Source organism: Chiloscyllium plagiosum, unplaced genomic scaffold (assembly GCF_037043375.1).
Source record: "Chiloscyllium plagiosum isolate Xiang-an unplaced genomic scaffold, Cpla_swu_hap1 HiC_scaffold_23, whole genome shotgun sequence".
NCBI classification, from domain to species: Eukaryota; Metazoa; Chordata; class Chondrichthyes; order Orectolobiformes; family Hemiscylliidae; genus Chiloscyllium; species Chiloscyllium plagiosum.
The window spans coordinates 4,948,981-4,973,744 of NW_028270161.1; the positions used below are offsets into that span (position 1 = coordinate 4,948,981).

At 44.5% G+C, this 24,764-nt stretch overlaps 1 protein-coding gene across 6 annotated transcripts in view; it reads left to right on the top strand.

Annotated features, from left to right (window-relative positions):
* The window catches only part of frmd4a (FERM domain containing 4A), a 765,730-nt gene that overhangs the window by 425,387 nt on the left and 315,579 nt on the right, over positions 1 to 24,764 (top strand). The window lies entirely within an intron of this gene.

The window sequence follows — 24,764 nt, forward strand, 5'->3', positions numbered from 1 at the left end:
CCCCACCACTCTCTGGGTAAAGAACCCACCCCTGACATCTCCCCTATACCTTCCACCCTTCACCTTAAATTTATGTCCCCTTGTAACACTCTGTTGTACCCGGGGAAAAAGTTTCTGACTGTCTACTCTATCTATTCCTCTGATCATCTTATAAACCTCTATCAAGTCACCCCTCATCATTCACCATTCCAACGAGAAAAGGCCTAGCACTCTCAACCTATCCTCGTACGACCTATTCTCCATTCCAGGCAACATCCTGGTAAATCTTCTCTGCACCCTCTCCAAAGCTTCCACATCTTTCCTAAAGTGAGGCGACCAGAACTGCACACAGTACTCCAAATGTGGCCTAACCAAGATCCTGTATAGCTGCAACATCACCTCACGACTCTTGAATTCAATCCCTCTGCTAATGAACGCTAATACACCATAGGCCTTCTTACAAGCTCTATCCACCTGAGTGGCAACTTTCAAAGATCTATGAACATAGACCCTACGATCCCTCTGCTCCTCCACCTTACTAAGAACCCTACCGTTAACCCTGTATTCCGCATTCTTATTTGTCTTTCCAAAATGGACAACCTCACACTTGGCAGGGTTGAACTCCATCTGCCACTCCTCAGCCCAGCTCTGCATCATATCCAAGTCCCTTTGCAGCCGACAACAGCCCTCCTCACTATCCACAACTCCACCAATCTTCATATCATCTGCAAATTTACTGACCCACCCTTCGACTCCCTCATCCAAGTCATTAATAAAAATTACAAACAACAGAGGACCCAGAACTGATCCCTGCGGAACTCCACTTGTAACTGGGCTCCAGGCTGAATATTTACCATCTACCACCACTCTCTGACTTCGACCGGTTAGCCAGTTTTCTATCCAATTGGCCAAATTTGCCTCTATCCCATGCCTCCTGACTTTCCGTATAAGCCTACCATGGGGAACCTTATCAAATGCCTTACTAAAATCCATGTATACTACATCCACTGCTCTACCCTCATCCACATGCTTAGTCACCTCCTCAAAGAATTCAATAAGACTTGTAAGGCAAGACCTACCCTTCACAAATCCGTGCTGGCTGTCCCTAATCAAGCAGTGTCTTTCCAGATACTCATAAATCCTATCCCTCAGTACCCTTTCCATTACTTTGCCTACCACCGAAGTAAGACTAACTGGCCTGTAATTCCCGGGGTTATCCCTATTCCCTTTTTTGAACAGGGGCACAACATTCGCCACTCTCCAGTCCCCTGGTACCACCCCCATTGACAGTGAAGACGAAAAGATCATTGCCAACGGCTCTGCAATTTCCTCTCTTGCTTCCCACATAATCCTAGGATGTATCCCGTCAGGCCCGGGGGACTTGTCTATCCTCAAGTTATTCAAAATGTCCAACACATCTTCCTTCCTAACAAGTATCTCCTCTAGCTTACCAGTCCGATTCACACTCTCCTCTTCAACAATACGGTCCCTCTCATTCGTAAATACTGAAGAAAAGTACTCATTCAAGACCTCTCCTATCTCTTCCGACTCAATACACAGTCTCCCACTACTGTCCTTGATCGGACCTACCCTCGTTCTCGTCATTCTCATGTTTCTCACATACGCATAAAATGCCTTTGGGTTATCCTTGATCCGATCCGCCAAAGATTTTTCATGCCCTCTCTTAGCTCTCCTAATCCCTTTCTTCAGGTCCCTTCTGGCTATCCTGTATCCCTCCACTGCTCTGTCTGAACCCTGTTTCCTCAACCTTATGTAAGCCTCCTTCTTCCTCTTTACAAGACATTCAACCTCCCTCGTCAACCAAGGTTCCCTCACACGACCATCTCTTTCCTGCCTGACAGGTACATACATATCAAGGACACATTGTATCTGTTCCTTGAGAAAGTTCCACCTTTCCACGACATCCTTCCCTGACAGCCTATGCTCCCAACTTATGCTCCTCAGATCCTGTCTTACAGAATCATAATTACCCTTCCCCCAATTGTAAAACCTACCCTGTTGCACGCACCTATCTCTCTCCATAACCAAGGTGAAAGTCACAGAATTGTGGTCACCATCACCAAAATGTTCACCCACTAACAAGCCCATCACTTGTCCCGGTTCGTTACCAAGTACCAAATCCAATATGGCCTCCCCTCTGGTCGGACAATCTACATACTGAGTTAGAAAAGCTTCCTGGACACACTGCGCAAACACCGCCCCATCCAATCTACTTGATCTAAAGAGCTTCCAATCAATATTTGGGAAGTTGAAATTGCCCATGACTACTACCCTGTGGCTTCTGCATCTTTCCAAAATCTGTTTCCCAATCTGTTTCTCCATATCTCTGCTGCTATTGGGGGGCCTATAGTAAACACCCAACAAGGTGACTGCACCTTTCCTATTTCTGACTTCAGCCCATACTACCTCCAAAGGCAGATCCCCCTCAAACTGCCTTTCTGCAGCCGTTATGCCATTTCTAATTAGCAATGCCACCCCCCCTCCTTTTTTACCACCCTCCCTAATCTTACTGAAACATCTGTAACCAGGAACCTCCAACAACCATTCCTGTCCCTCTTCTATCCACGTTTCCATGATGGTCACAACATCGTAGTCCCAGGTACCGATCCACGCCTTAAGTTCACCCACCTTATTTCTGATACTTCTTGCGTTGAAGTATACGCACTTGAACCCATCTCTGTGTCCGCAAGTATTCCCTGTCAGTGGTACCTTCTCCACAGCCTCCCTACATTCTTGGACATCCTGACAAACAGCTAGCCTACTTGCTGGACTACAAGTCCGGATCCCATCCCCCTGCCAAATTAGTTTAAACCCCCCCCGAAGAGTGCTAACAAACCTACCCCCCAGGATATTGGTGCCCTTCTGGTTCAGGTGCAACACGTCCTGCTTGTACAGGTCCCACCTTCCCCAGAATGCAGTCCAATTGTCCAAATACCTGAAGCCCTCCCTCCTACACTATCCTTGCAGCCACGTGTTCAACTGAAAACTTTTTCTGATTCGGCTCTCGCTCTCTCTCCAAGGACACATTAAGATGAAAGCAGTGCCCCTTTAAATGAGAGCTATTCACCCATAACACACAAAGCTTTATCCGAATAAGGCAAATAGTGTTTCTGATTCCCAGGCCCTGGGATCTGACTGTTGGAATGTTTTTGGTTTAATTACAGCTGTGCTTCTTTCATGTTATGTATGTTATTAATGATTCACTTTTAAAATATAACAACATTGTGAAAGGCAGAGAGGGAGTGACTGCACTAGAGTTCCAAAACTTCAGGAAAAGGATTTTGAAACTTGATGAGTAGATGCTATGAACCTAGGATCGTATCAAAAAACCGTGTACCTCTCCCACTGAGTGACATTTCAGTGTAACTTCACTCCTGGAGACACAGGGATGTTACTCAGATCCCGATAGTAGTTACTTACCTTTCCTTGGAATCACTATCTCACTGAGAACAGTTGAGAATAATAATTTCCAGAGATGGCAGAGAATAAATTCTGTATAAACGTACAGAGCTGTGATATCAACTGGACAGGATTTTACAACCTAGTAATATCTGAATGTAGAAAGAAATAGCCATTTCTAGCTGTGTTTGCTGGTCAGAAATTGTATTTAGTTTTGAACAAAGGTCACAGAACTCCAAATGTTAACTGTTTGCTGTCCACAGTTGCTGCCAGACCTGCTGAGTTTTTCTTGTTTCAGATCTCCAACATCCACAGTCCTTTGGTGTGTTTTATTGTATTTAGTTAATTCAGTGCAATCTCAGTGATTCTCCAGGTAGTGATGCTCAGTTCCCTGCCACTTATATAATGTGTGACATAATTCTATGTGAGTTGCATAATGTGTGGTTCATTGTAAACACAGTTCTTGAAAACATAACTCTGTAAACAGCAAATATCTCAAATTGTCAGAATTCCAAAAATTCCAATAATTTAATTTTCCCACAACTATTTAATGTAAACAGATTAATGTTCTGTACTGTATGCCAACATGACATGCTTCTTGTTTTCGGGGACCGATACACATGAAGTGGTGATTTTGGACTCTGATACAGCTTTGTAACTGTTATTGTTGTCCATGCTGTCCACTTCCCCTGCATTGTGCTGCTTCAGTTCCACACCCACCAACATCACACTCTGTTTCAGGTCGATATCCTTATTTCTGAACAATCGGTTGCTTGTGCTTCATGTTTTAAATATGAAAGCTCTTAAACCATCCTGACTTGGAAATATATCGCTGTTCCTTCACTGTCGCTGGGTCAAAATCCTGGAACTCCCTCCCAAAGGGAATTGTGGGTCAACCTACAGCACATGGACTGCAGAGGTTGAAGAAGGCAGCTCACCCCCACCTTCTCAAGGGGCAACTAGGGATGGACAATAAATACTGGGCCCAGCCAGCGACATCTATGTCCACTGAATGAATTTTAAAACTCTTTCCATGGTTCATTTATGTATTTTGTTGGAAAAAATTTCCAAGTTTTTCACTGGTTGTTATTTGTGTCCAAAGTGGAGACAGATGTTTTCCAGTTTATTCGGCCTGTGTGATTGGAGTGAAGTATTCATGTGAAGCACAGACGTCTACCTGGGGAGAAACTGATTCCCACGCTGTCAATGAAGCTGTTTTCCAGGCAGAGAATGCTGTAGATTTTCAGACAGATGGAGCTGTTCATTTTTGTTTCCGTTTTCACCCTTTGTTCCGTTCCTTTTTCACACTTCCTTTCATTACGAAGCCAAGTGTTGGCCAGGTGAGTGTGTCCTGCCGTCCGATACAGGGAGTTCTTCTGCAAAGTGATGGCTGTGTTCTTGTGCAATCCCATGTTATAGAAAACTCACGCTTTAGAAATACCGTTTATTGTGATGGCGATGTAATCACGTTACAGTCAACACATTCTAAACGTTTGTACTTTAGAAACAGTGTCCCCAATTTGTCATTCGCGTGACAGCGAGTTAATGTTAATGAAACGCACGTTATAGCAGAATGACCTGTAGATGCACTGGAGAGACTAGGTGTTGGTTTATGTTGCACTTGTCCCAGGTTCTCGATGGGGGGGGGGGAAGCTGTGAGGGTCTCTTCATTCAGTTGTCACGATGGTTTCGAGTGTGACACCAGCAGTGTTGTTTCAGGCCCCAGGATGGCTGTGTTAGTTCTTAGAGTCCCTGCTTCCTCACCTTGCTCCGTCCTGGTTGTGGACTGGTGCTCCTTGAGCTATATAACCAATTGTCTCTCAGACATAATCGGCATGAGGAGACCATTCAGCCCATTGGATCTGCTTCGCCATTCAATAAAATCATGGCTGATCTTCTACATCAAAACCATTTTCCTTCACTATCCCTGTAATCCTTAATGCTTTTAATCTGGAGAAATCTGTCAATCCCCCTTTCGAAAACTCTCAATGACTGAGCCTCTGGGACCGAGTTTTCCAGAGGTTCACTCCCTTTGAGTGAAGACGTTCCTCTTCATCTCAGCTGTGAATGCCTGCCTCTTGTTCCGTGACCCCTGGTTCTAGACCCACAACAAGGGGACATGCATCCTTCCTACACCTACCTGGAGGAGCCTGCTAAGAATTTTTTAAGACAGATGTCAATGGTCCTGAATTGACTATGCTCATTACTTCACCTGTCATGAGTATGGCTCATAACTCCAAAGTATGGTGAACATTTTTAACTTGGAATTCATCCAACCATTGCTTGAACTTCCTCTTAGTCTTCCACTCATATGATATGATGTTTGATCCAGAATAATTCATTTTGCAATAAAGTACACAATACTCATTCAGCCTTACTCACTATGGATCCACTGGTGATGTCTCCAGGAGGTTGAAGAATTTCTCAGTGCTGTTGTACAATGTGTTTCCTTGTAAAGGCGTTTATGGGAGAGTCATACATAATTGTAGCCCAAGGATGGAGCTCATTGAGGCCCAACTGCTGAGGCACATATGGTTTCAGGTACAGGAGTTGTCATTCCTTCTGTAGAGATGGAACGTAATTTCTGTGAGGTTTCTGTCCCGGAAACATTCACTGCCCTGTGAAAGGAAATAGTATTTTCCAACAGGTTCCACTTGCCAACGAGCCTGAGAAAAACCTCACTGTGGTGAAAAATAAACAATAAACCTTCAGTTTAATGCTGGTTGACGCCAGGGTAAATGACAAAAATGCAGTGAAAATTCTAGGAAGAGGTTTATCAAGAAATGTTTTAACAGCCAGAATTCTCTTTGATGCCCTGATTCTTACCAGACGTATAACTAGGAACAGATTGTGGCTGTCATTAGTGCCTCAAACTCTAACCTTAACAATCTTTGTAAAGAATGTCTCTCCAATGGTTTACTCTGCTGGGAGAGTCAGTGGCCTAGCACTTGTATCACTGGACTAGTAACCCAGGTTAATGCTCTGACAGCGTAGGTTTGAATCTTACAGTGGGGGATGGTGAAATTTGAATGCACTTAAAAAAACCTGGAGTTACAAAGCTGCTGTGTGATTGTTGGGTTCATCAGTGCCATTTAGGGAAGGAAATCTGCCGTCCTTACCTGGTGTGGTCTGTAGTGACGTGGCTGACTCTTAACAATTGCCAACCATCTGCCCTGCAGCTCTTCAACCATGTCCTGAAACAGACTCGCTCATCAATGTGGACTTCACCAGTTTCCTCATTTCCCCTCCCCCCACCTCACCCCAGTTCCAAACTTCCAGCTCAGCACTGTCTCCATGACTTGTCCTATCTGCCTATCTTCCTTTCCACCTATCCACTCCACCCTCCTCCCTGACCTATCACCTTCATCCCCACCCCCACTCACCTATTGAACTCTATGCTATTTTCTCCCCACCCCCACCCTACTCTCATTTATCTCCCCACCCTTCAGGCACTCTGCCTGTATTCCTGATGAAGGGCTTTTGCCCGAAACTTCAATTTTCCTGCTCCTCGGATGCTGCCCGAACTGCTGTGATTTTCCAGCACAACTCTAATCTAGAATCTGGTTTCCAGCATCTGCAGTCATTGCTTTTACCCATCAATAAATACAGGCCTACCAAATGATGACCACATCCTATGTACAAAGCCACAATAACTGGCACCAGGTTTAAAAAGCATCAAATTGGCAAATCTCTTTTCAGATTCTCCACAGGGAAATACCTGCTGTGTTATCTGGAGATGTCTTTACAATGTTGACACACATTTCAAAGGGGCTAGAATACAAGAGCAGAGATGTACTGCTGAGGTTGTATAAGGCTGTGATCAAACCACATTTGGAATGTTGTGAGTAGCTTTGAACCCTGTATCTAAAGAAGGATGTGCTGGAGGGGGGTCCAGAGGAGATCTACGGTGCAGGAAGAGGTCCTTTGGCCCATTGAGTCTGCACTTATCAAAAACCTCACCATCCTGATGGAGGGCTTTTGCTTGAAACATCGATTCTCCTGCTCCTCAGTGCTGCCTGACCTGCTGTTCTTTTCTAGCACCACACTCTCGACACCTATCAAAAACAGCCACCTAACTATGCTGATCCCACTTTCCTGCACATACTCCATCGCCTTGCGTGCCTTAGCATTGCAAGTGCATGTCTAAATCCCTCTTCAATGTGATGGGGGTTCCTGCCTCTCCCACCCTCACAGACAGTCAGTTCCAGATTCCCCACCAGCCTCTGGGTAAAAAGGTTTTTCTTCACATCCACTCCAAACCTCCTGCCCCTTCCCTTCAATCTACACCCCTCGCCCTGTATTGAGTGGTTAGGGTTCAGAATGTGGAGTCTGAGGTGACACTATTCCCTGTGCAGGGGCCCAAGGTTAAGAAACACCTCAATTTTACACTTCTCACCCTTGTTTTCAAGTCTCTCCAGACCTTCGCTCCTCCCAACTCTTAACCTGCTCCACTCTCTATAGCCTTCCAAGATCCTTCCATTCTGACATCCTGAACATCCCTAATTTTCATCAATGGACCAATGTGCTTCCAGCTGCAGAACATCCCTCCCTAAAGTTTGCTGCTTCTTTCCCTCTCTCTCCTCCATTAAGGTACTTCTTTGACCGACTTTTCGTTATCTGACCCAATGTGGTGCAGGTTCGATTCTTGTTTAGTGGTACTGTTCCAAAGTTGGACCATTTCACTGCATTGCAAGGTGCTATAGAAATATAAATGGTTGTTGTTATTCTGCAGCAGCCAATCAATGGAAGTTGAATAAGTACTTGAAGAAGAAACATTTCTAGGATTTGAGGAAAGGCAAGGGAGGTATGGGACTAATTGCGTTGCCCTTTGAAAGACCTTACCCAGATTCGATAGGCCGACTGACCTCCTGCAGGTTCCATCCTGTTGAGTGTGTAGGAGTAGCCTCAGGGAAGCTTTCCATCATTGCCTTCTGCAGTTACTCCAAGTCCACATTTTTGTTATTTGACTTTTGGCAAGTCTTCCTGACTAGATGTAGTAGTTAAAGTTAAAAATCACACAACACCAGGTTATAGTCCAACAGGTTTATTTGGAAGCAGTAGCTAGCTAGGTGGAGAACACAACCACCTGGTGAAGGAGCGGCGTTCCAAAAGCTAGTGCTTCCAAATAAACCTGTTGGACTATTTAACATTGTGTTATGTGATTTTGAACTTTGTACACCCCAGTCCAACACCAGTGTCTCCAAATCATGTAGTTGATAAAACTGTGAGGCTCCTGTTGTTGAATTGCCCTGTCTGAGCAATTCTGCACAAGAAATAAAAACCTTTGCAGAATATCAGGCGTTAAGGAACAGCAGTATAATACAACAAAGAGCTGCCGATGCTGGAGAGCTGAAACAAACAAAACCCACATTCTGATCCATTGGTCTGGAAATTCAATGTAATAGGACTGCCTGACTTTCAGATGCTGGCTAGTCTGCCATATATTTTCCAGCTTATTCTGCTGTTTTTCTTTTTGGACTGAGATGAGAAATTGTATCGCACACAGGATTGTGAATCTATGGAACGCTCTGGTCTTAAAGGTAGCGGATATTCGATTGTTGAGTCCCTTTAAGGCCAGGATCGATCCATGTTTGATCTATCACAGGAGCCGGAAAGTCCAAGATCAGCCGAAGGTCTTACTGAGTGGTGGAGCTGGCTCAGTGAGTAAGATGGTCAACCATGAAGAAGTGTGAAGTCTAAAAAAGGCACGGTTCTGGTGAAGGGTCACTGGACTCGAAGGGTTAACTCTGTTTCTCTCCCCCACAGGTGCTGCCTGACTGTTGAGTTTCTCTAGCAATTTCTGGTTTTACTTCACATCTTCAGCATTGGCAGTCCTTGGCCTTATTTTCGTGTAATCCCTTGCCTTTTTTAGACCTCACACTTCTTCATGGTTGACCACCTTACTCACTGAGCCAGCTCCACCACTCAGTAAGACCTTCGGCTGATCTTGGACTTTCCGGCTCCTGTGATAGATCAAACATGGATCGATCCTGGCTTTAAAGGGACTCAACAATCGAATATCCGCTACCTTTAAGACCAGAGAGTTCCATAGATTCACAATCCTGTGGGCGATACAATTTCTCATCTCAGTCCAAAAAGAAAAACAGCAGAATAAGCTGGAAAATATATGGCAGACTAGCCAGCATCTGAAAGTCAGGCCGTCCTATTACATTGAATTTCCAGACCAATGGATCAGAATGTGGTCGAGGCTGTAACATTATGTGTCTTCAAGAAGGAGATAGATATAACTGTTGTGGATAAAGGGATCGAGGGGTTTGGTGGACTGTGGAATTAGGTTCTTGAACTCAGTGATCAGCAATGATCATATTGAATGATGGAGCAGGCTTGAGGGGCTGAATGGCCTACTCCTGCTCCTATGTTCGATGTTTCTGGTAACTTTCTGGATAGTTCTGGGAGAGTCAACCTCCCCATGTGTTTGATTGCAATCTTTAATTCTTTTTTACATTTCTGGTAAAATGTGTAATGTCATGTGACAGGAAAGATGTGCGATAGAGGTTTACCAGGATGCTGCCTGGATTAGAGAGTATCAGCTTGAAGGAGAGGCTAGAAAAAATTCAGGTTGTTTTCTCTGAAGTGGAGGGGAGACTTGATAGAAGTCTGTAAAATCAAGAGATGCATAGGTAGGGTTGACAGTCAGAATCTTTTTCCCAGAGGTGAAATGTCTAAAACTAGGAGACATGCATGTAAGGTGTCAGGGGGAAAGTTCAAAGGAGATGTGAGGGGCAGTTTTTTTTTACACAGAGAGTGGTAGGAGTGTGGAACATGCTGTCAGGGGTGGTGGTGGAAACAGATACAATAGGGACATTTAAGGGGCTTTTAGATAAGCACATGGATATACCAGGAATGGGGGGATATGGACCAAGGGCAGGCAGAAGGGATTAGTTTAATTTGGCATCATGTTTGGCACAGCGTTATGGGCCGAAGGGCCTGTTCCTGAGCTGTACACACTGAAGAAAGATCATTATATTAATATTGTGGATCAATGCACATTGCCCATTAAAATGATTATTTTCAAGTGGTTGTCATAATCATAGCCATTATCGGGCTCTAACTCACTGTGAAATATTGATTATTCTCTAAATAAAATCCCACCTCTTATCTAAATAAAATCCTACCTCTTATTTATTCATCCACATAAATCAGCACACAAGCCACATATTGTCATTTATGTCCATCTTCTAAATTGTTGGTTTGATGGAATACTTACTTCCTGTAAATGTTGGGCAGTAATTTTTGCATTAATGGAGTTTTCATTAGTGGATATTGGTTAAGTTGGTCAGTGCTGGATGGTGCAGTAATTTGGAATTTGGGCAGTCCCTCGGTTAGAAATGGGTTCTATTTTTGGGTCTGTTCCCAAGACAGTTGGATGTAAGTTGGGAGACAATCTAGGACAAGATAAGACAGCCGTTTGTAAGTACAGGCAATGTGCACATGCATGATCTTCAAAATTACACCCCTCTATGCAATTGCATTCATAAGTACAAGCGTTCGTAAGTCGGATGTTTATAAACTGGGGACCCTGCCTTATATCAGCATCCTTCTAAACAAACATCTCCATGAAAAGGAGTTCCTCTTCACAAATATAATTCCCACATTTTATCTAGCTGTTGCCAGATCTCATTGTGTTTTGAATCTCACTGCCTGCTATTTACGTTGGACCATAAGACAGAGGAGCAGAATATGGCTATTCAGCCCCTCGAGTCTGCTCCCGTCATTTGGTCAAGATATGTTTCTTAACCTCATTCTCCTGCCTTCTCCTCAGAATCCTTGATTCCCTGACCAGGAATCTATCTGTCTCTGTTTTAAATACAATAAATGACCTGGCCTCGACAGCTTTGTGCAACAACAAATTCCGCAGATTCACCACCCACTGACTGAAGAAATTCCTCCTCATCTCAGTTCTAAAGTGTTATCCCTTCACTCTGAGGCTGTGCCCTCGGATCCTAGTCTCTCCTGCTGGTCGGAACATCTCTGCCTCCACTCTAACCAGGCCTCTCAGTATGCTATTAATTTCAATCAGATCCCCCTCTCATCCTTCGAAACTTAATCGAGTACAGGCACAGAGTCTTCAATCACTCTGCATATGACAAGCCGTTCAGCCACGAATCGTTCTTGGAAACCACCTCTGGACCCCTCCAAGGCCAGCATGTCCTTCCTTAGATACGGGGTCCAAACTGCTCTCAATATTCCAAATGTGGTCTGAGCAGAGCTTTATACAGCCTCAAGAGTACATCTCTTCTCTGGTATTCTAGCCCTCTAGAAATGAATGTGAACATTGCATTTGCCTTCCTAACTGACAACTGAACCTTCGTGTTAACCTTTACAGAATCTTCAACTCAGAGTCCAGGTTCCTTTGTGTTTCAGATTTCCAAAGCCTTTCCCTTTAGATAATAACCTACATCTCTATTCTTTCTACCAAAGTGCATAACCTCATCCTTGCCAACGTTGTGTTCCATCAGCATTTCTTTGCCCACTCTCCGAGCCTGTCCAAGTCCTTCTGCAGCCTCCCCACCTCCTCAATGCCACCTGTCCTTCCACCTATCTTTGTGTCATCTCTAAACATAGCAACAATGTCCTTAGTTCCTTCGTCCAGATCATAAATATATAACATGATTAGTTGTGGTCCCAACACAGACCCCCTGTGGAACCCCACTCATTACCAGCTGCCGTCCTGAAAAAGACCCCTTTACCCCCACTCTCTGCCTCTCCAGTCTGCCAATCCCCTACCCATGCCAGGACCTTGTTTCAAGCATAATAGGCTCTTACCTCATTTAGTAACCTGTTGTGTGGCACGTTGGCAGAGACCTTCTGGAAATCCAAATCGATCACATCCACTGACTCTCCTTTGTCCAACTTGCTCATTACCTCAAAGAATTCTAACAGATTTGTCAGGCGTGAGCTCCCCTTGATGAAGTTGTGCTGACTCTGTCCTATTTTACCATGTGCATCTGCAATCTCATCCTTAATAAAATCTTATTGATGATCAAAGTCAGGCTAACCGGTTCTATAGTTTCCTGTCTTCTGCCTCCCTCCCTTCTTAACTAGGGGTGTTACATTAGCCATTTTACAGTCCTCTGCGACCCTCCCTGAAAAATCACCACCAGTGCCTCTACAATCTCCTCAGCTTCTCCTTCCGAACTCTGGGCTGTAGTCCATCTGCACTGGGTGATTTATCCACCTTCAGGCCATTCTGCTTTCCCCGTACCTTCTCCTGAGTGATAGCCATTGCACTCACCTCTGCCCCCTGACTCTCTGTAAATTCTAGTATGCTGCTGGTGTCTTCCACCATGAAAACTGAAGCAAAGTACTGATTCATTCCCCCATCATTTCTTTGTTCCCCATTACGATTTCTCCAGCCCCATTTTCCGCTCTTGCCTCTTTCTTACCTTTTAGTTATCTAAAATAACTCATGCAATCTTCTTTTATGTTACTTACCTTAATACTTCATCTTCTCCCCACCTTACTGCTTTCTTAAATTACCTTCTGTTGGTTTTTAAAGGCTTCCCAATCCACTGGATTCACACTAATCTTCAATACGTTGCATACGTTGTCTTTTGCTTTTCTGCTGTCCCTGACTTCCCTTGCCAGTCACCATTGCCTCATCCTCCCCTTGGTATGTATCTTCTTCCTCGGGATGTATTTCTGCTGTGCCTCTCAAATTACCCCCAGAAACTCCTGCCATTGCTGCTCCACCATCTTCCCTGCTCGGCTCCCCTTCCAATCCACTCTGGCCATCTCCTCCCTCATGTCTTTGTAGTTACCTTTACTCAATTATAATACCGTTACAATCCCAGCTTCTAGATTATGGCCACTGCCCCCGAGGGCTCCTTCACTTTGAGGTCCTTAATCAAGTCTGCCTCATTACACATCAGCAAATCCAGAATTGTCTGTTCCTTAGTGAGTTCAACCACAAGCTGCTCCAAGCAAAATGTTGTAGACATTCCTGGAATTCCTTTTCTTTAGATTTGCTACAAATCTGATTTTCCCAGTCCACCTGCATGTTGAAGTCCCCCATGATTATTGTAATAGTGCCTTTCTTGTATGCCTTTTCTATTTCATAATTTATTTTCTTACCCACATTCTGACTGCCGTTAGGAGGCCTGAACATAATTCCCATCAGGATCATTTTTTCCCTTTGCGGTTCCTCCACTCCACTCACACAGAATCTACACCTTCAGACTCCATATTGCTTCTTTCTATCGATTTAATTTCATTCCTTACTAACAAGTAACCCTGCTCCCTCTGCCCATCTTGCAATTGGATGGGTATCCTTGGATATTTCGTTCCCAGCCTTGATGCCCTTGTAGCCACGTCTCTGTGATACCCACGACATTGCACCTGCCAATTGCAATCTGCCCCACAAACTAATTTACCTTGTTCTATATATTGTGTGTATTGGAGTACACCACTCTCTGTCCTGTGCTGACAGACCCCACCTTCTCATAGCTGTCCCCTTGAATGCTGAGCCTGAAGTTAGATTGCTGATCCTTTCCATATTCTATGTCCTATTAGTTGTTCTGGAAACTTTAATCACCTCTCTTGACCTTTCCCCCTTTTAACATTTTCCATTATTTTCTATGCAACTGTATCCACGACCCACTGGTTAGTTTAAAGCCCTAGTTATGCGATTTGTCAGGACTCTGGTCTCAGCATCATTCAAGTAGCACCTATCCCATTGGAACAGTCCCTTCCTTCCCCAATATCGATACCAGTGTCCGTTTCTCCTACATCAATCTGACTCACGCATTTGCCACTTTACCCTTGATGACCATGTGCCCCTTGGTTCAGGTAGTAATCCAAACATCATTATCTTTTTGGTTCTGCTTTTTACTTTAGTCGCTGGCTACATAATCCCTCAGCAGAACCTCTTTCCTCTTTTTGCCTGTATCTTATGTGGACCACGACATCTGGATCTTCCCCTCCCACTCCAAGTTTGTCTGCAGCCCGGATGAGGTACTCTGAACCCGAACACCAGGGAGGCACTCTCAATCCTGGCCACAGAGAACAGTGTCTGTTTCCCTGTGTATACTATCCCTGATTACCATTACATTTTGCTTCTCTCCCCTCCTCTTGCATGGCTCCCTGTACCATGGTACTTTGGTCAGTTTGCCCATCCTCCCTCCAACCCCCGCTACCATCTGCGCATAATTTACACGTGAATTCAAACCTGCAATTGAATCAGTACTTGAACCCTGGACCATTGGATCAGAATTTATTGCCCATCCTTCATGGCCCAGAGGACAGTTAAGAATCAACCAGGCTGCTGTGGGTCTGGAGTCACTTGTTGGCCAGACCAGGTAAGGATGTCAGTTTCCTTCCCTAAGGGACAGAACTGAACCAGATGCGTTTTCCCCTGACAATTGACAATGAATTCATGGTCATTATTTGACTCTTAATTCCAGATTTTTTAATTGAATTCAAATCCCACCATCTGCCATGGTAGGATTCAAACCCAGGCCCCCACAGCATTATCTGGGTTTCTGGATTAATAATCTAGCAATAATAGCACTAAGATAACAGCTGCCCAACAGTCAGTGTGTCCTGAGGTGAAGACACAAACTATAATGCACATTTCCACTGGTCTAAAAACCTCAAGGCCAAGAGATGCGAGTGTGTGTAGCCTGAAGTACGTTGAACTATCATCGATCCTGCTCTGTCCCTGTGCTATTGTGTTCTTTCAAACAATAATTATGTTCCTAATAAACGCACACATTTCATTACAGGCATCTTATGAATCAAAACCCCTGTGCAAGTCCACTTAATATTTTAATCTGTTTTGATTTAGTCCTCTGAGTATGCAAGAGTGTCTTATGTAATAAAATAATTTTACATCTATGTCATTTAATTTGATCTTCTTGTGATATATACAACTGCTAAATGGAATGACAAGTAGCGAATATTATTTAGAATAAGCAGAGAACACAATTAAATGCACTTTGAGCATCAGCTTTCTCTAATTTCTGTAGATGGCCTCAGTGCAGCTTCCAACATATTTCTGTTGATCTGTTTTACTGTCAGGAAGGAACCTCATACCCAACACAGGAGTACAGCTCTTGCCTTGACTCTGATTTATTGTGGATATGGTTTTGAACTTGACATTCTTGCCATTAACACCAATGTAATTCCTCTGGTCAAGCGTTCCAGTCCTAAACTTTACATCGGCTTCTCTCCCATTAGAATGGCACACACCTGAACCTGCCCACACACTCTACGTTAACCATGGCACGTGCCAAAACTTTGGGAAGTTGTTAAACCAAAGCCTTTGTTTGTTCTGGCGAATGTCAACATTTCCATGACACTCTCCAACAAATAGTCCATCGTTTTGTGGGTCAACCTTTCTCCCTCAGGTCATGGCACAGCAGCAGGTTAATTGGTGAAATATTGGGAGGGATCTGAACAGAATAGACTGGGAGAACTCATTCCTGATGAAGGGCTTTTGCCCAAAACGTCGATTTTCCTGCTCCTCGGATGCTGCCTGACCTGCCGTGCTTTTCCAGCACTACTCTGATCTAAACTCTGGTTTCCAGCATCTGCAGTCCTCACCTTTGCCTGGGAGAACTCATTCCCACTCACAAAGAGATTGAGAAGGAGAGGACACAGATTTGAATAAAGTGGCAAAAGAAGCAACTGCCCAGAGTGCTCAGGGTCTGGATGTACAGGGCAGCCAAGTTCAATCCATCCTCTGTAAAGGGATTTAAATTGTTATCTCAAAAACAGCATTGCGCAGGGTTTCAGTGAGAAGCACTGGGGAAATGGTCATTCAGAGAGCCAGCACAGACATGAGGGGAATGGTCTCTTTCTATACTGTGACAGTTCTGTGATAGTCTCCTTTAAGTGGTATTTGTGAAACCTTGTATTAAATAACTCAAATGATATTTTCAAATGAAAAGCTTTTTTTGCCAAGGTGATTAGTGTTGTAGCTTTCCAGACATTGTTCAACAGTTTTTGATAGTTGGCTCACTCCACAGTGTCAGCCCCCCACCTCAGTTGTTGCTTAAACTGGCAAGCAAGCCTGACTGAAGCATCTACAGGATATGCAGATATCTACAGATATCCAGACAATGGAAAGATAAAAACCACTGGTTTCCGGTTTCTAAGAACTTTTTGAACTTTCCCAGACATATGCATTTAATTACTGACATTATAACATGGTACACTGCCAGGGGGCACAGTTCAAATAATAAGGGTCTCCCAGTTAAGGCAGGAATGTGAATATTTTCTTTCTTTAATATGGACATGATTCTCTGGAATTCCCTTCCCTGAGAGCGGGGAATGCTGAGACATTGAATGTGATTAAGGCAGAGATAGATAGATTCTTCATTAATCAGGGAATCAGAGATGATCAGGAGTAAGTGGGAGTGTGGAGTTGAGGCGCTATCAGATGAACCATAATCATATTGAAAGAAGGAACTTGATTAGCTAAATCCTTCACCTAATATATTGTACTGTGACAACCTGAGGAGTAAGTTCCATGTTTCTCTCTGATACCAACTAGATAAGCTTCCATTCTGTTCCTCAATGTGCATGAGTTTCCTCACCATGAGTTAATGTTTGAGCGTGCTCCTAAGACAAGGTGTACTTTGTTCAAACAAAACCAAGATGCTGGAAATCTGAAACAAAAGCAGCAATTTCTGGAGAAAGTCAGCAGCTGCTAGTTCTGAAGAAGCGTGACTGGACTCAAAACATTCACTCTGTTTCTCTCTCAACAGATGCTGTCAGTTGAGTTTCTCCAGCAATTTCTGTTTTCAGTTGCTTAAGTCAGTGGCAAAGTAGGACAGAAACAAGAAATGGTGAAGATGAGTCATAAAGAGAGAAGTTTATTTCGCAAAAGAAATAAAGATGAAATAGAATAATCAAAGTCTTTAAATATAACATACGCTTAAAGATTTCAAAATGCATGCAAAAAGTGTAATCCCATTAATCCCAAAACACTCTCCTTTCCAGATCCCGCAAGTATCTTTACAGCCCTCGCAAAAGAGAGAATTTCCTTCCTATCACCTCCAAAGGCTTAATTTAATCATGACTTCAACTCTCAGTCTGAAGATTCTGATAGTTCCTACTGGAAAATGTTCATGTACTTGAGTTTAAACTTTCTCAGCTTCAAATAACTCCATCAGGCGTTACCTGAATACTTCTGGTCGAGAACTACCATTAAACTCCTTACTCTGTGGCAATTATCTTTTTAACAAGTATGAACTATCCTCTCCCTTTCTCAGGAGGAACTGAGAAGCAGGAGTAACTGTTTTACATGTCCATCTTCAACTAAGAACCCTTCAGAACAGTTCCAAAATGAGATTGAAACTGAGCATTTTCTTTCCAAATTATGGGTGTTTCCCCCAAACTTTAAGTGTCTAGAATATTCCATCAGAAAGCCTACTGTGCTATGCTGTATACTTTATTCACTTGTAAACACTCCCAATATAAAGAAAAAAAATTAGTTATTAGAGGCTTTCTCTCTCAAACTGTTTTAAAAGAAATCACCATGGCTACAGAAATACTTACAAGTTAATCATTAAACCCTTCAGTCACAGAGAAAATCCTATATGCCCTTAGTCTAAATTCACAAGTCCAAACTCAAAAATCAATGATGTTTATATGTATTTGTAAATCACACACACTGTGTGACGTAGCACTCCTGCAGTAATGAGAAGTATTGGATTGGAATTGTAAAGAGACCAATTGCATTCACATACCTTGCAAAGATTGGGGAGAGACTCTGTCAGTGTAATGAAGATCATTTAGCCCCTTGATCCTCTTCTGCTATTCAGTTTAATCATCAACAACTTGTATTTTTGTAGCACTTTTTTTGTGATGAGACATCACCAGGCAGTTCATAGGAGTATTACCAAGCAGCCCCTGACTGCATCACAGCTAATCTGTAACCTAATTCTGCATACCCAGCTTTATTACCTTTGCATAGCAAAAAATCTATTAATTTCAGTTTCAGCCGTAACAATAAAGCTCGCATCAATTGTCATTTACGGAAGAGAGTTTGGCTGTAAGTTAAAACCCAACTCTAACCTGATGTCCCAGCTATGGGGTAGTTTGTCGTGTGGAAAGCCAGCTCTAGAGCTCAAAAAAGGCCCTTTGGCCCATTGAATCCATGCTGGTCAAAAACGAGCGCTAACTATTCTTATGTCATTTTCCAGCACTTGGCCTGTAGTGTTGTGTACCTTGGCATCACAAGGGCACAACTAAATACTTTGTCAACCTCCCCCACCCTCACAGGCAGAGAGTTCCAGACTCCCCTCCCAGCCTCTGGGTGAAAGGGCTTTTCCTCACATTCCCTGCCCCTTCCCTTCAATCTCTGCCCCCGGTCATTGATCCCTCTGCCAAGCGGGAATCTCTTTGTGTTATCTAACATGCAAACCTTGAGAACAAAGCCAGTAAAGTGTGGTGTTGGAATCCTCTAAGGTATTTTCTAATCAACTTGTTCAGAGATGTTATGACACACCAAGTCTAGAGGAAATGGGTGTTGAACCTGGGTCTCCTGGCTCTAGGAAGGGACAGTCACCATGAGGAAGAGTGTCAGCACACTCAGAGCACCTGGCACCACCTGTCCACCCTCAGGTTCATCGTAATTTGTCCCGAGTCATTACTGTCCTGGGAACCCCGGCCTCTGAGTCCTATCACCACGGTTAACCCCCTCATTCCATACTGTCTGGTCACCACCGGCTCATAACACCATCACCTTCCTGCTGAACCTGTCTCACCCCTTCCTGGTGCCCCAGTGTTATGGACCAGGACAGACCCCCGAAATATTTTAAGAAGGTCGCCGAGACCCTAACACTTTCGTAGTTTAGAGGTAGATGTGAAGTGGGTGTTCCAGATGTGATGCAGCTGGTCAAACCACATGGCTTTAAGTCAAACAGAGTTTATTTAAACACTACAGTAGAAACACGAACAAAAGGAAGTGGAATTTAGAGTAACAACAGCTTGAAAATTTAACCAACCCGATACGACAACTTAGCTAATTAACTGTTCTAATATCGTAACATCCCATAAACACACCCCTTGGCAAAAAGGTAAATTCAAACACAGATTCTTACAGGCTGGAGGGAACAACTTCCTGAAAGAGATTTCAGGAGAAAGTCAAAGGAATCCTTTTGTGAAGCCTTCAACTTCCCTGGACTCACATATCTGGTACAGCGAGAGAAAGTGAGGGCTGCAGATGCTGGAAATCAGAGCTGAAAATGTGTTGCTGAAAAAGCGCAGCAGGTCAGGCAGCATCCAAGGAACAGGAGAATCGACGTTTCGTCTGGTACAGCGGCACGGTGGCTCAGTGGTTAGCACTGCTGCCTCACAGCGCCAGGGACCTTGTCGAGTCAGTGATACTGAGACTCAGTAACGGGTACAGCTCTAGGCTTGACATTCAGTCCACACCAGGGAGCTGTATTCCAATTGTCTGTACTCTTTCTCGACAGCATCCCTTGCGATTACCAAAGATCAACAAGGCCTGAGCAGCGTGAGATCTGCTTCTGGTGGGGAAGGTGGTGTGTGAGGTTGGGGGAGAGGTGTCCTTGGGAGGTGTGTGCACTGTGTCCGGTGCCTTCTCCTCCATTTTACTTGGCCACAAGCGGATGGTTGGGTGTTGGTGATGCTTGGCCTCTTGTTATTTAACACAGCACTAGTTTCCTTGTAAAAGGAAGGCTGTGTCCCTCCAGTGTACATCATGCAGTTGATTAAACGCTTACCCTGTGCACCCTGTTGGTATTGACACGTTCAGAGTTTGGATTGAGTCTGCAGTGGTGAGCACTGAGTTTGAGGCAGCCATAATTACAGTCTACCATTTTCACAGGACATTAAGCGAGAGCCCCTTCCAGGGGAGTGTGGCATGCTGCCTAGAACATTGTTGAGCTCTAGACAACAAAATATACCTTTCTGTGCACTGTGGGTGAACTTTCCTGGAGAGGCGTTTGAATCTAACTGTGTTAATTGGGGCTTCGGTATCACCTCATGCACAAGAGCAAACAGTCACTGAGATATCAAAGGTACCAATTAGATGAGGCGGTTTCAGTCTGACCTTCTTTCCTCATCACCTCACCCTTCAGCTCAGCGGTGATCGCGAGTCAGAATCTGGTTCAGGGTGACCTGAGATTTTATTTTGTTAAATGCTGTTCGAGGGGATCACTTCAGTCTGTTCAAGCCAAGTGCCTCTGCTCCTGTCAGATCTGATGATGTCTTGGCAGTATTAATTATTATAATCAATAGCAATGATTATAATTCCCTGTTTGGTAATGTCATAGAGCATTATGGCATGGAATCAGCCCCTTTGGTCCAATCATCCGCACCGACCAGACATCCCAATCTGACCTCGTCCCATTTGTCAGCACTTGGCCCATATCCCTTAAACTCTTCCTATTCATATAGCCATCCAGATGCCTTTTAAATGTTGTAATTGTAATCACCTCCAATGTGACACGATCTTTTCTAAGATGATAATTCAGTTAAATCTTATTCTCGAGCTCCTGATATATTGAGCCCTTTTCCGTCGGTGACCTCTCTGCATCCTGGAATAATTCAAAAATGTTCAATGTCACCATTCTGTTTGTTCATCATTGCTGTCCTGGATATAAGACACCACACTGGCATCACCCGCATCCTTCCAGGCTGGCATCTTGTATTATCTGAGAGCAAACTCATCATCTGACAGTCAGCAACATTGTCGATCAATCTTTCTGCACAGAAAAAAAAGTAAGAAAGACTTTCATTTATATAGTGCTTTTTACAACCTCGGGATGTCCCACAGTGCTTTACAGCAAACAGAATATTTCAAAGTCCCCACTGTCATCTTGGAAAGTTGCAGCCAGGTGGCACACAGCAAGATCATGTTCAGATATTCCACCTCTGTGTGATATTGTCAGTGGGAATCAGTATTGGTCAGGACTTCCAGGATTAGTCCTCTGCTGGATGTGGATATCACTGGCCAGGCTAGCATTTATTAACCGTCCCAAATTGCCCAGACCGGGTAAACACAGCAGATTTCCTTCCTTAAAGAACATTGGTGAACCAGATAGGCAATCAGCACGGTGGCTCAGTGGTCAGCACTGCTGCCTCACAGCACCAGGGATTCAGGTTCGATTCCAGCCTCAGGTGACTGTGTGGAATTTGCACATCCTCCCTGTATCTGCATGGTTTCCCTCCAGGTGCTCTGGTTTCCTCCCACTGTCAAAGACATGCCATGCTAAATTGTTCATAGTGTCCAGGGACGTACAGGCTAGGTGGCTTAGCCGGGGTAAATGCAGGGTTACAGGGGAGGGGGTGGGCTTGGGTGAAATGTTCTTCAGAGGGTTGGTGTGAATTGATGGGCGGAATGGCCTGCTTCTACACGGTCAGGATTCTATGAACAGCAGCCATCTAATGCAGATGTTTATTGTATTCAGGTTTCACCATCTGGCCTGGTGAGATTAGACCTCACGTCCCCAGAACATGAACTTGAGATTCTGGAGTATTGCTGCCTCATTCAGAAGCCAGCACCTCTAACAGTGTGGAAGCCCCTCAATCAGCTGGGAGTTCACACCTCAGCCTCTGGAATGGGAATTGAAGCTAAAATGCCTTTTCAACCCCACATACTGTTTACCCACCACCCTCACCCCATTGCTCCTTTACACTCCCGCATCCCCACCCTCACCCCATTGCTCCCTTACACTCCCTCGTCCCCACCCTCACCCCATTGCTCCCTTACACTCCCTCGTCCCCACCCTCACCCCATTGCTCCCTTACACTCCCTCGTCATCACCCTCACCCCATTGCTCCTTTACACTCCCTCGTCCCCACCCTCACCCCATTGCTCCCTTACACTCCCTCGTCCCCACCCTCACCCCATTGCTCCCTTACACTCCCTCGTCCCCACCCTCACCCCATTGCTCCCTTACACTCCCTCGTTCCCGTATCCTCCCTCAATTCAGACTCCCCTGCCTCTTACCCCTGACCCTGCCTCTTACCCCTGACCCTACCCCTTATCCCACATCTGCTGCCCTCGCATACCCACATGCCCCCTCACCACTTCTCCATTAGGTATGAAGGGTTAAACTCCGAGGAACGTGGGGAGGGGCGTGGAATGCCCTGCCTGTAACAGTAGTAAACTCGCCAACTTTACGGGCATTTAATTGGCCATTGGATAGACATATGGATGAGAATGAAATAGTGTAGGTTAGATGGGCTTCAGATTGGTTCCACAGGTTGGCGCAACATCAAAGGCTGAAGGGTCTGTACTGCACTGTAATTTTCTATGTTCTATCTCTATCAAAAACAGACATTGCTGGAGAAACTCAACAGGTCTGGCATCATTTGTGGAGAGAGAAATCAAGTTAACATTTCCAGTGACCCTTCTTCAGAACTGTTCATGTCTACACAGAGCCACAGCTGATAGGAGCTGCTAACTGAGGTGCTCAGCTCACTGTGAATGCTTACACCAGTCGGAGACTGGGTGAGAGACAGAGTGTTCCTGGTGCTTGGGTGGGCCCATTATTCTCCGTGACTCAGCATCCGGGTGGAGTGGAGCAGACATTCCAACTTCACTCTGTATCTGAGAGCGCATTCCAGGATCTAAGAGTAATAGATTCTGAATTGATTACAGTCTGCTAACCGTTGACTCTTCTGCATTTGCAGTCTTGACATGACTGGCTCTTCCACTCGAAAGCACTTTGCAGTCAGACTGGGTTTTCCCTGACACACAGGGTCTGGGGAAAAGGCAAAGTGCTCCAGTCTTCATCTCTCGTTTCCTTTCTTTCAAGAACAAGCCATCAGGTTTATTTCTCCCCTGCCTCAAATCCTTTCTTCCTGCTGGCCAGATGTGGTGAATTTTTGTACTGACTGACTACACTCACTGCTCTGTTCGAGGTGCCCAAGTTTCACATGACCCTAACGTCTGAGGCTGCAGGCAGCTTCTGTGACACTCCCCATCCCCACAACCACCCCCCTCCTCCCCACTCTCTCCCCCCTCACCCCCCCCCCACCCTCTGTCTCTCGCTCTCTCCCCTCCCCCCACAACCCCTGCCTCTCCGAGTGTGTGTTTTTTTGGCTGGATGTGAGCTGCCCAGCAGTTTGCAGTCGGCCTGACAGAGCCCATCGGAAACCACAGCTGCTCCTTCACAGGTTCGCAGTGGTATGTTCCTCTATGCTGCTGCTGATTGCTGTTGTTGCTGGGAATGAATGCCGTACCGGTGCTGCGGGGCTCAGACAGTCTGTGCTCCTGATACACAGATTGAGCAGTTACTGTGCTGTGCCCAGATGCCAGAGAATGGGATGTAGTCAGTCCAGATACAGCTGTAAAGCCTCAGGCCCGGTGCCTGTGATTTTATGTTGAGTTTAAAACAAGGAGGTATTAATTTTGTAGTCCAAACGTGCTCTGCATGCTTAGAGGGTACTGTAATACTAAAAACAAATCATGTCAAAATGCAGTAATGTTACAGCTGGAAAGGGTGCCCCTGTCATGTTAACTCAACTGGTCGAGGGAGTTTTAAACACTGGCTGCTAGAAATTTTTTTTCATGTGATACAGCCTCAACGATGGAGCAGATTTTAAAAATTGAACAAAGGAAGATGTTTTTCTCTTGCTGCAGAGGGTTCCTTTGTCAAACTGTAAAGGTTTGGAAATGTTTTAATTGCTCAATGCATTAACTTAGGAAACATATACGAGTGGGTAACTTGAATTAAGGCCAATAGTTTTAAAAATGCTTTCTTTGACCTTTTTAAAGAGGGAGTAATCCATTAAGTTTGAAAAGGCCAATCTCTCTGTTAAAAATTCAAGAAACTACATCAAACATTTGTATTCTAAAACCCCAGGAGAGAATGCCAGGGAGGGTGTTTTGATATGTTGTTCCTTGTCTGAGAGTTAAATGAATCAAACTGTATAAAGTATTGTATCAATAAGGTTTAAATCATGTTTCTGGGTACATTGTTATTGTTCTATTAGACTTTTAATGGACTCATTAAAATCGAATGAACCCACTTGTTGAGGGCTGACCAGAGGCTAATACAGTTTGTCTGGGGGCAGCCATTGCTTCAGGAATGTTCTGGAATCTCTAGGACTTAAACGGCAATAATCTGGAGAATTATGAGGGGAACAGCAGAGGATTATTTTAAAAAATCATGCTTTGGTTTCACCTGTTTGAACATTTGTGATGGTGAGTTGTGAAAATATTTGATCGGCGTGGGGAAGGGTGGCAGTCGTGAAAAAATGGCGACTGGCAGTCATGTGGTGAAAACCTCCATGTTTAGGTCAGGTGACCCCAGGTTTATCCATGTTCACAATCCAGGAAGGAGATGTTGGTGTTGGCCGGGTGGAGCTGAGGAAATTAGGACAATTAATACTGCCCCATCCGGTGACAGCCACGTCCCACG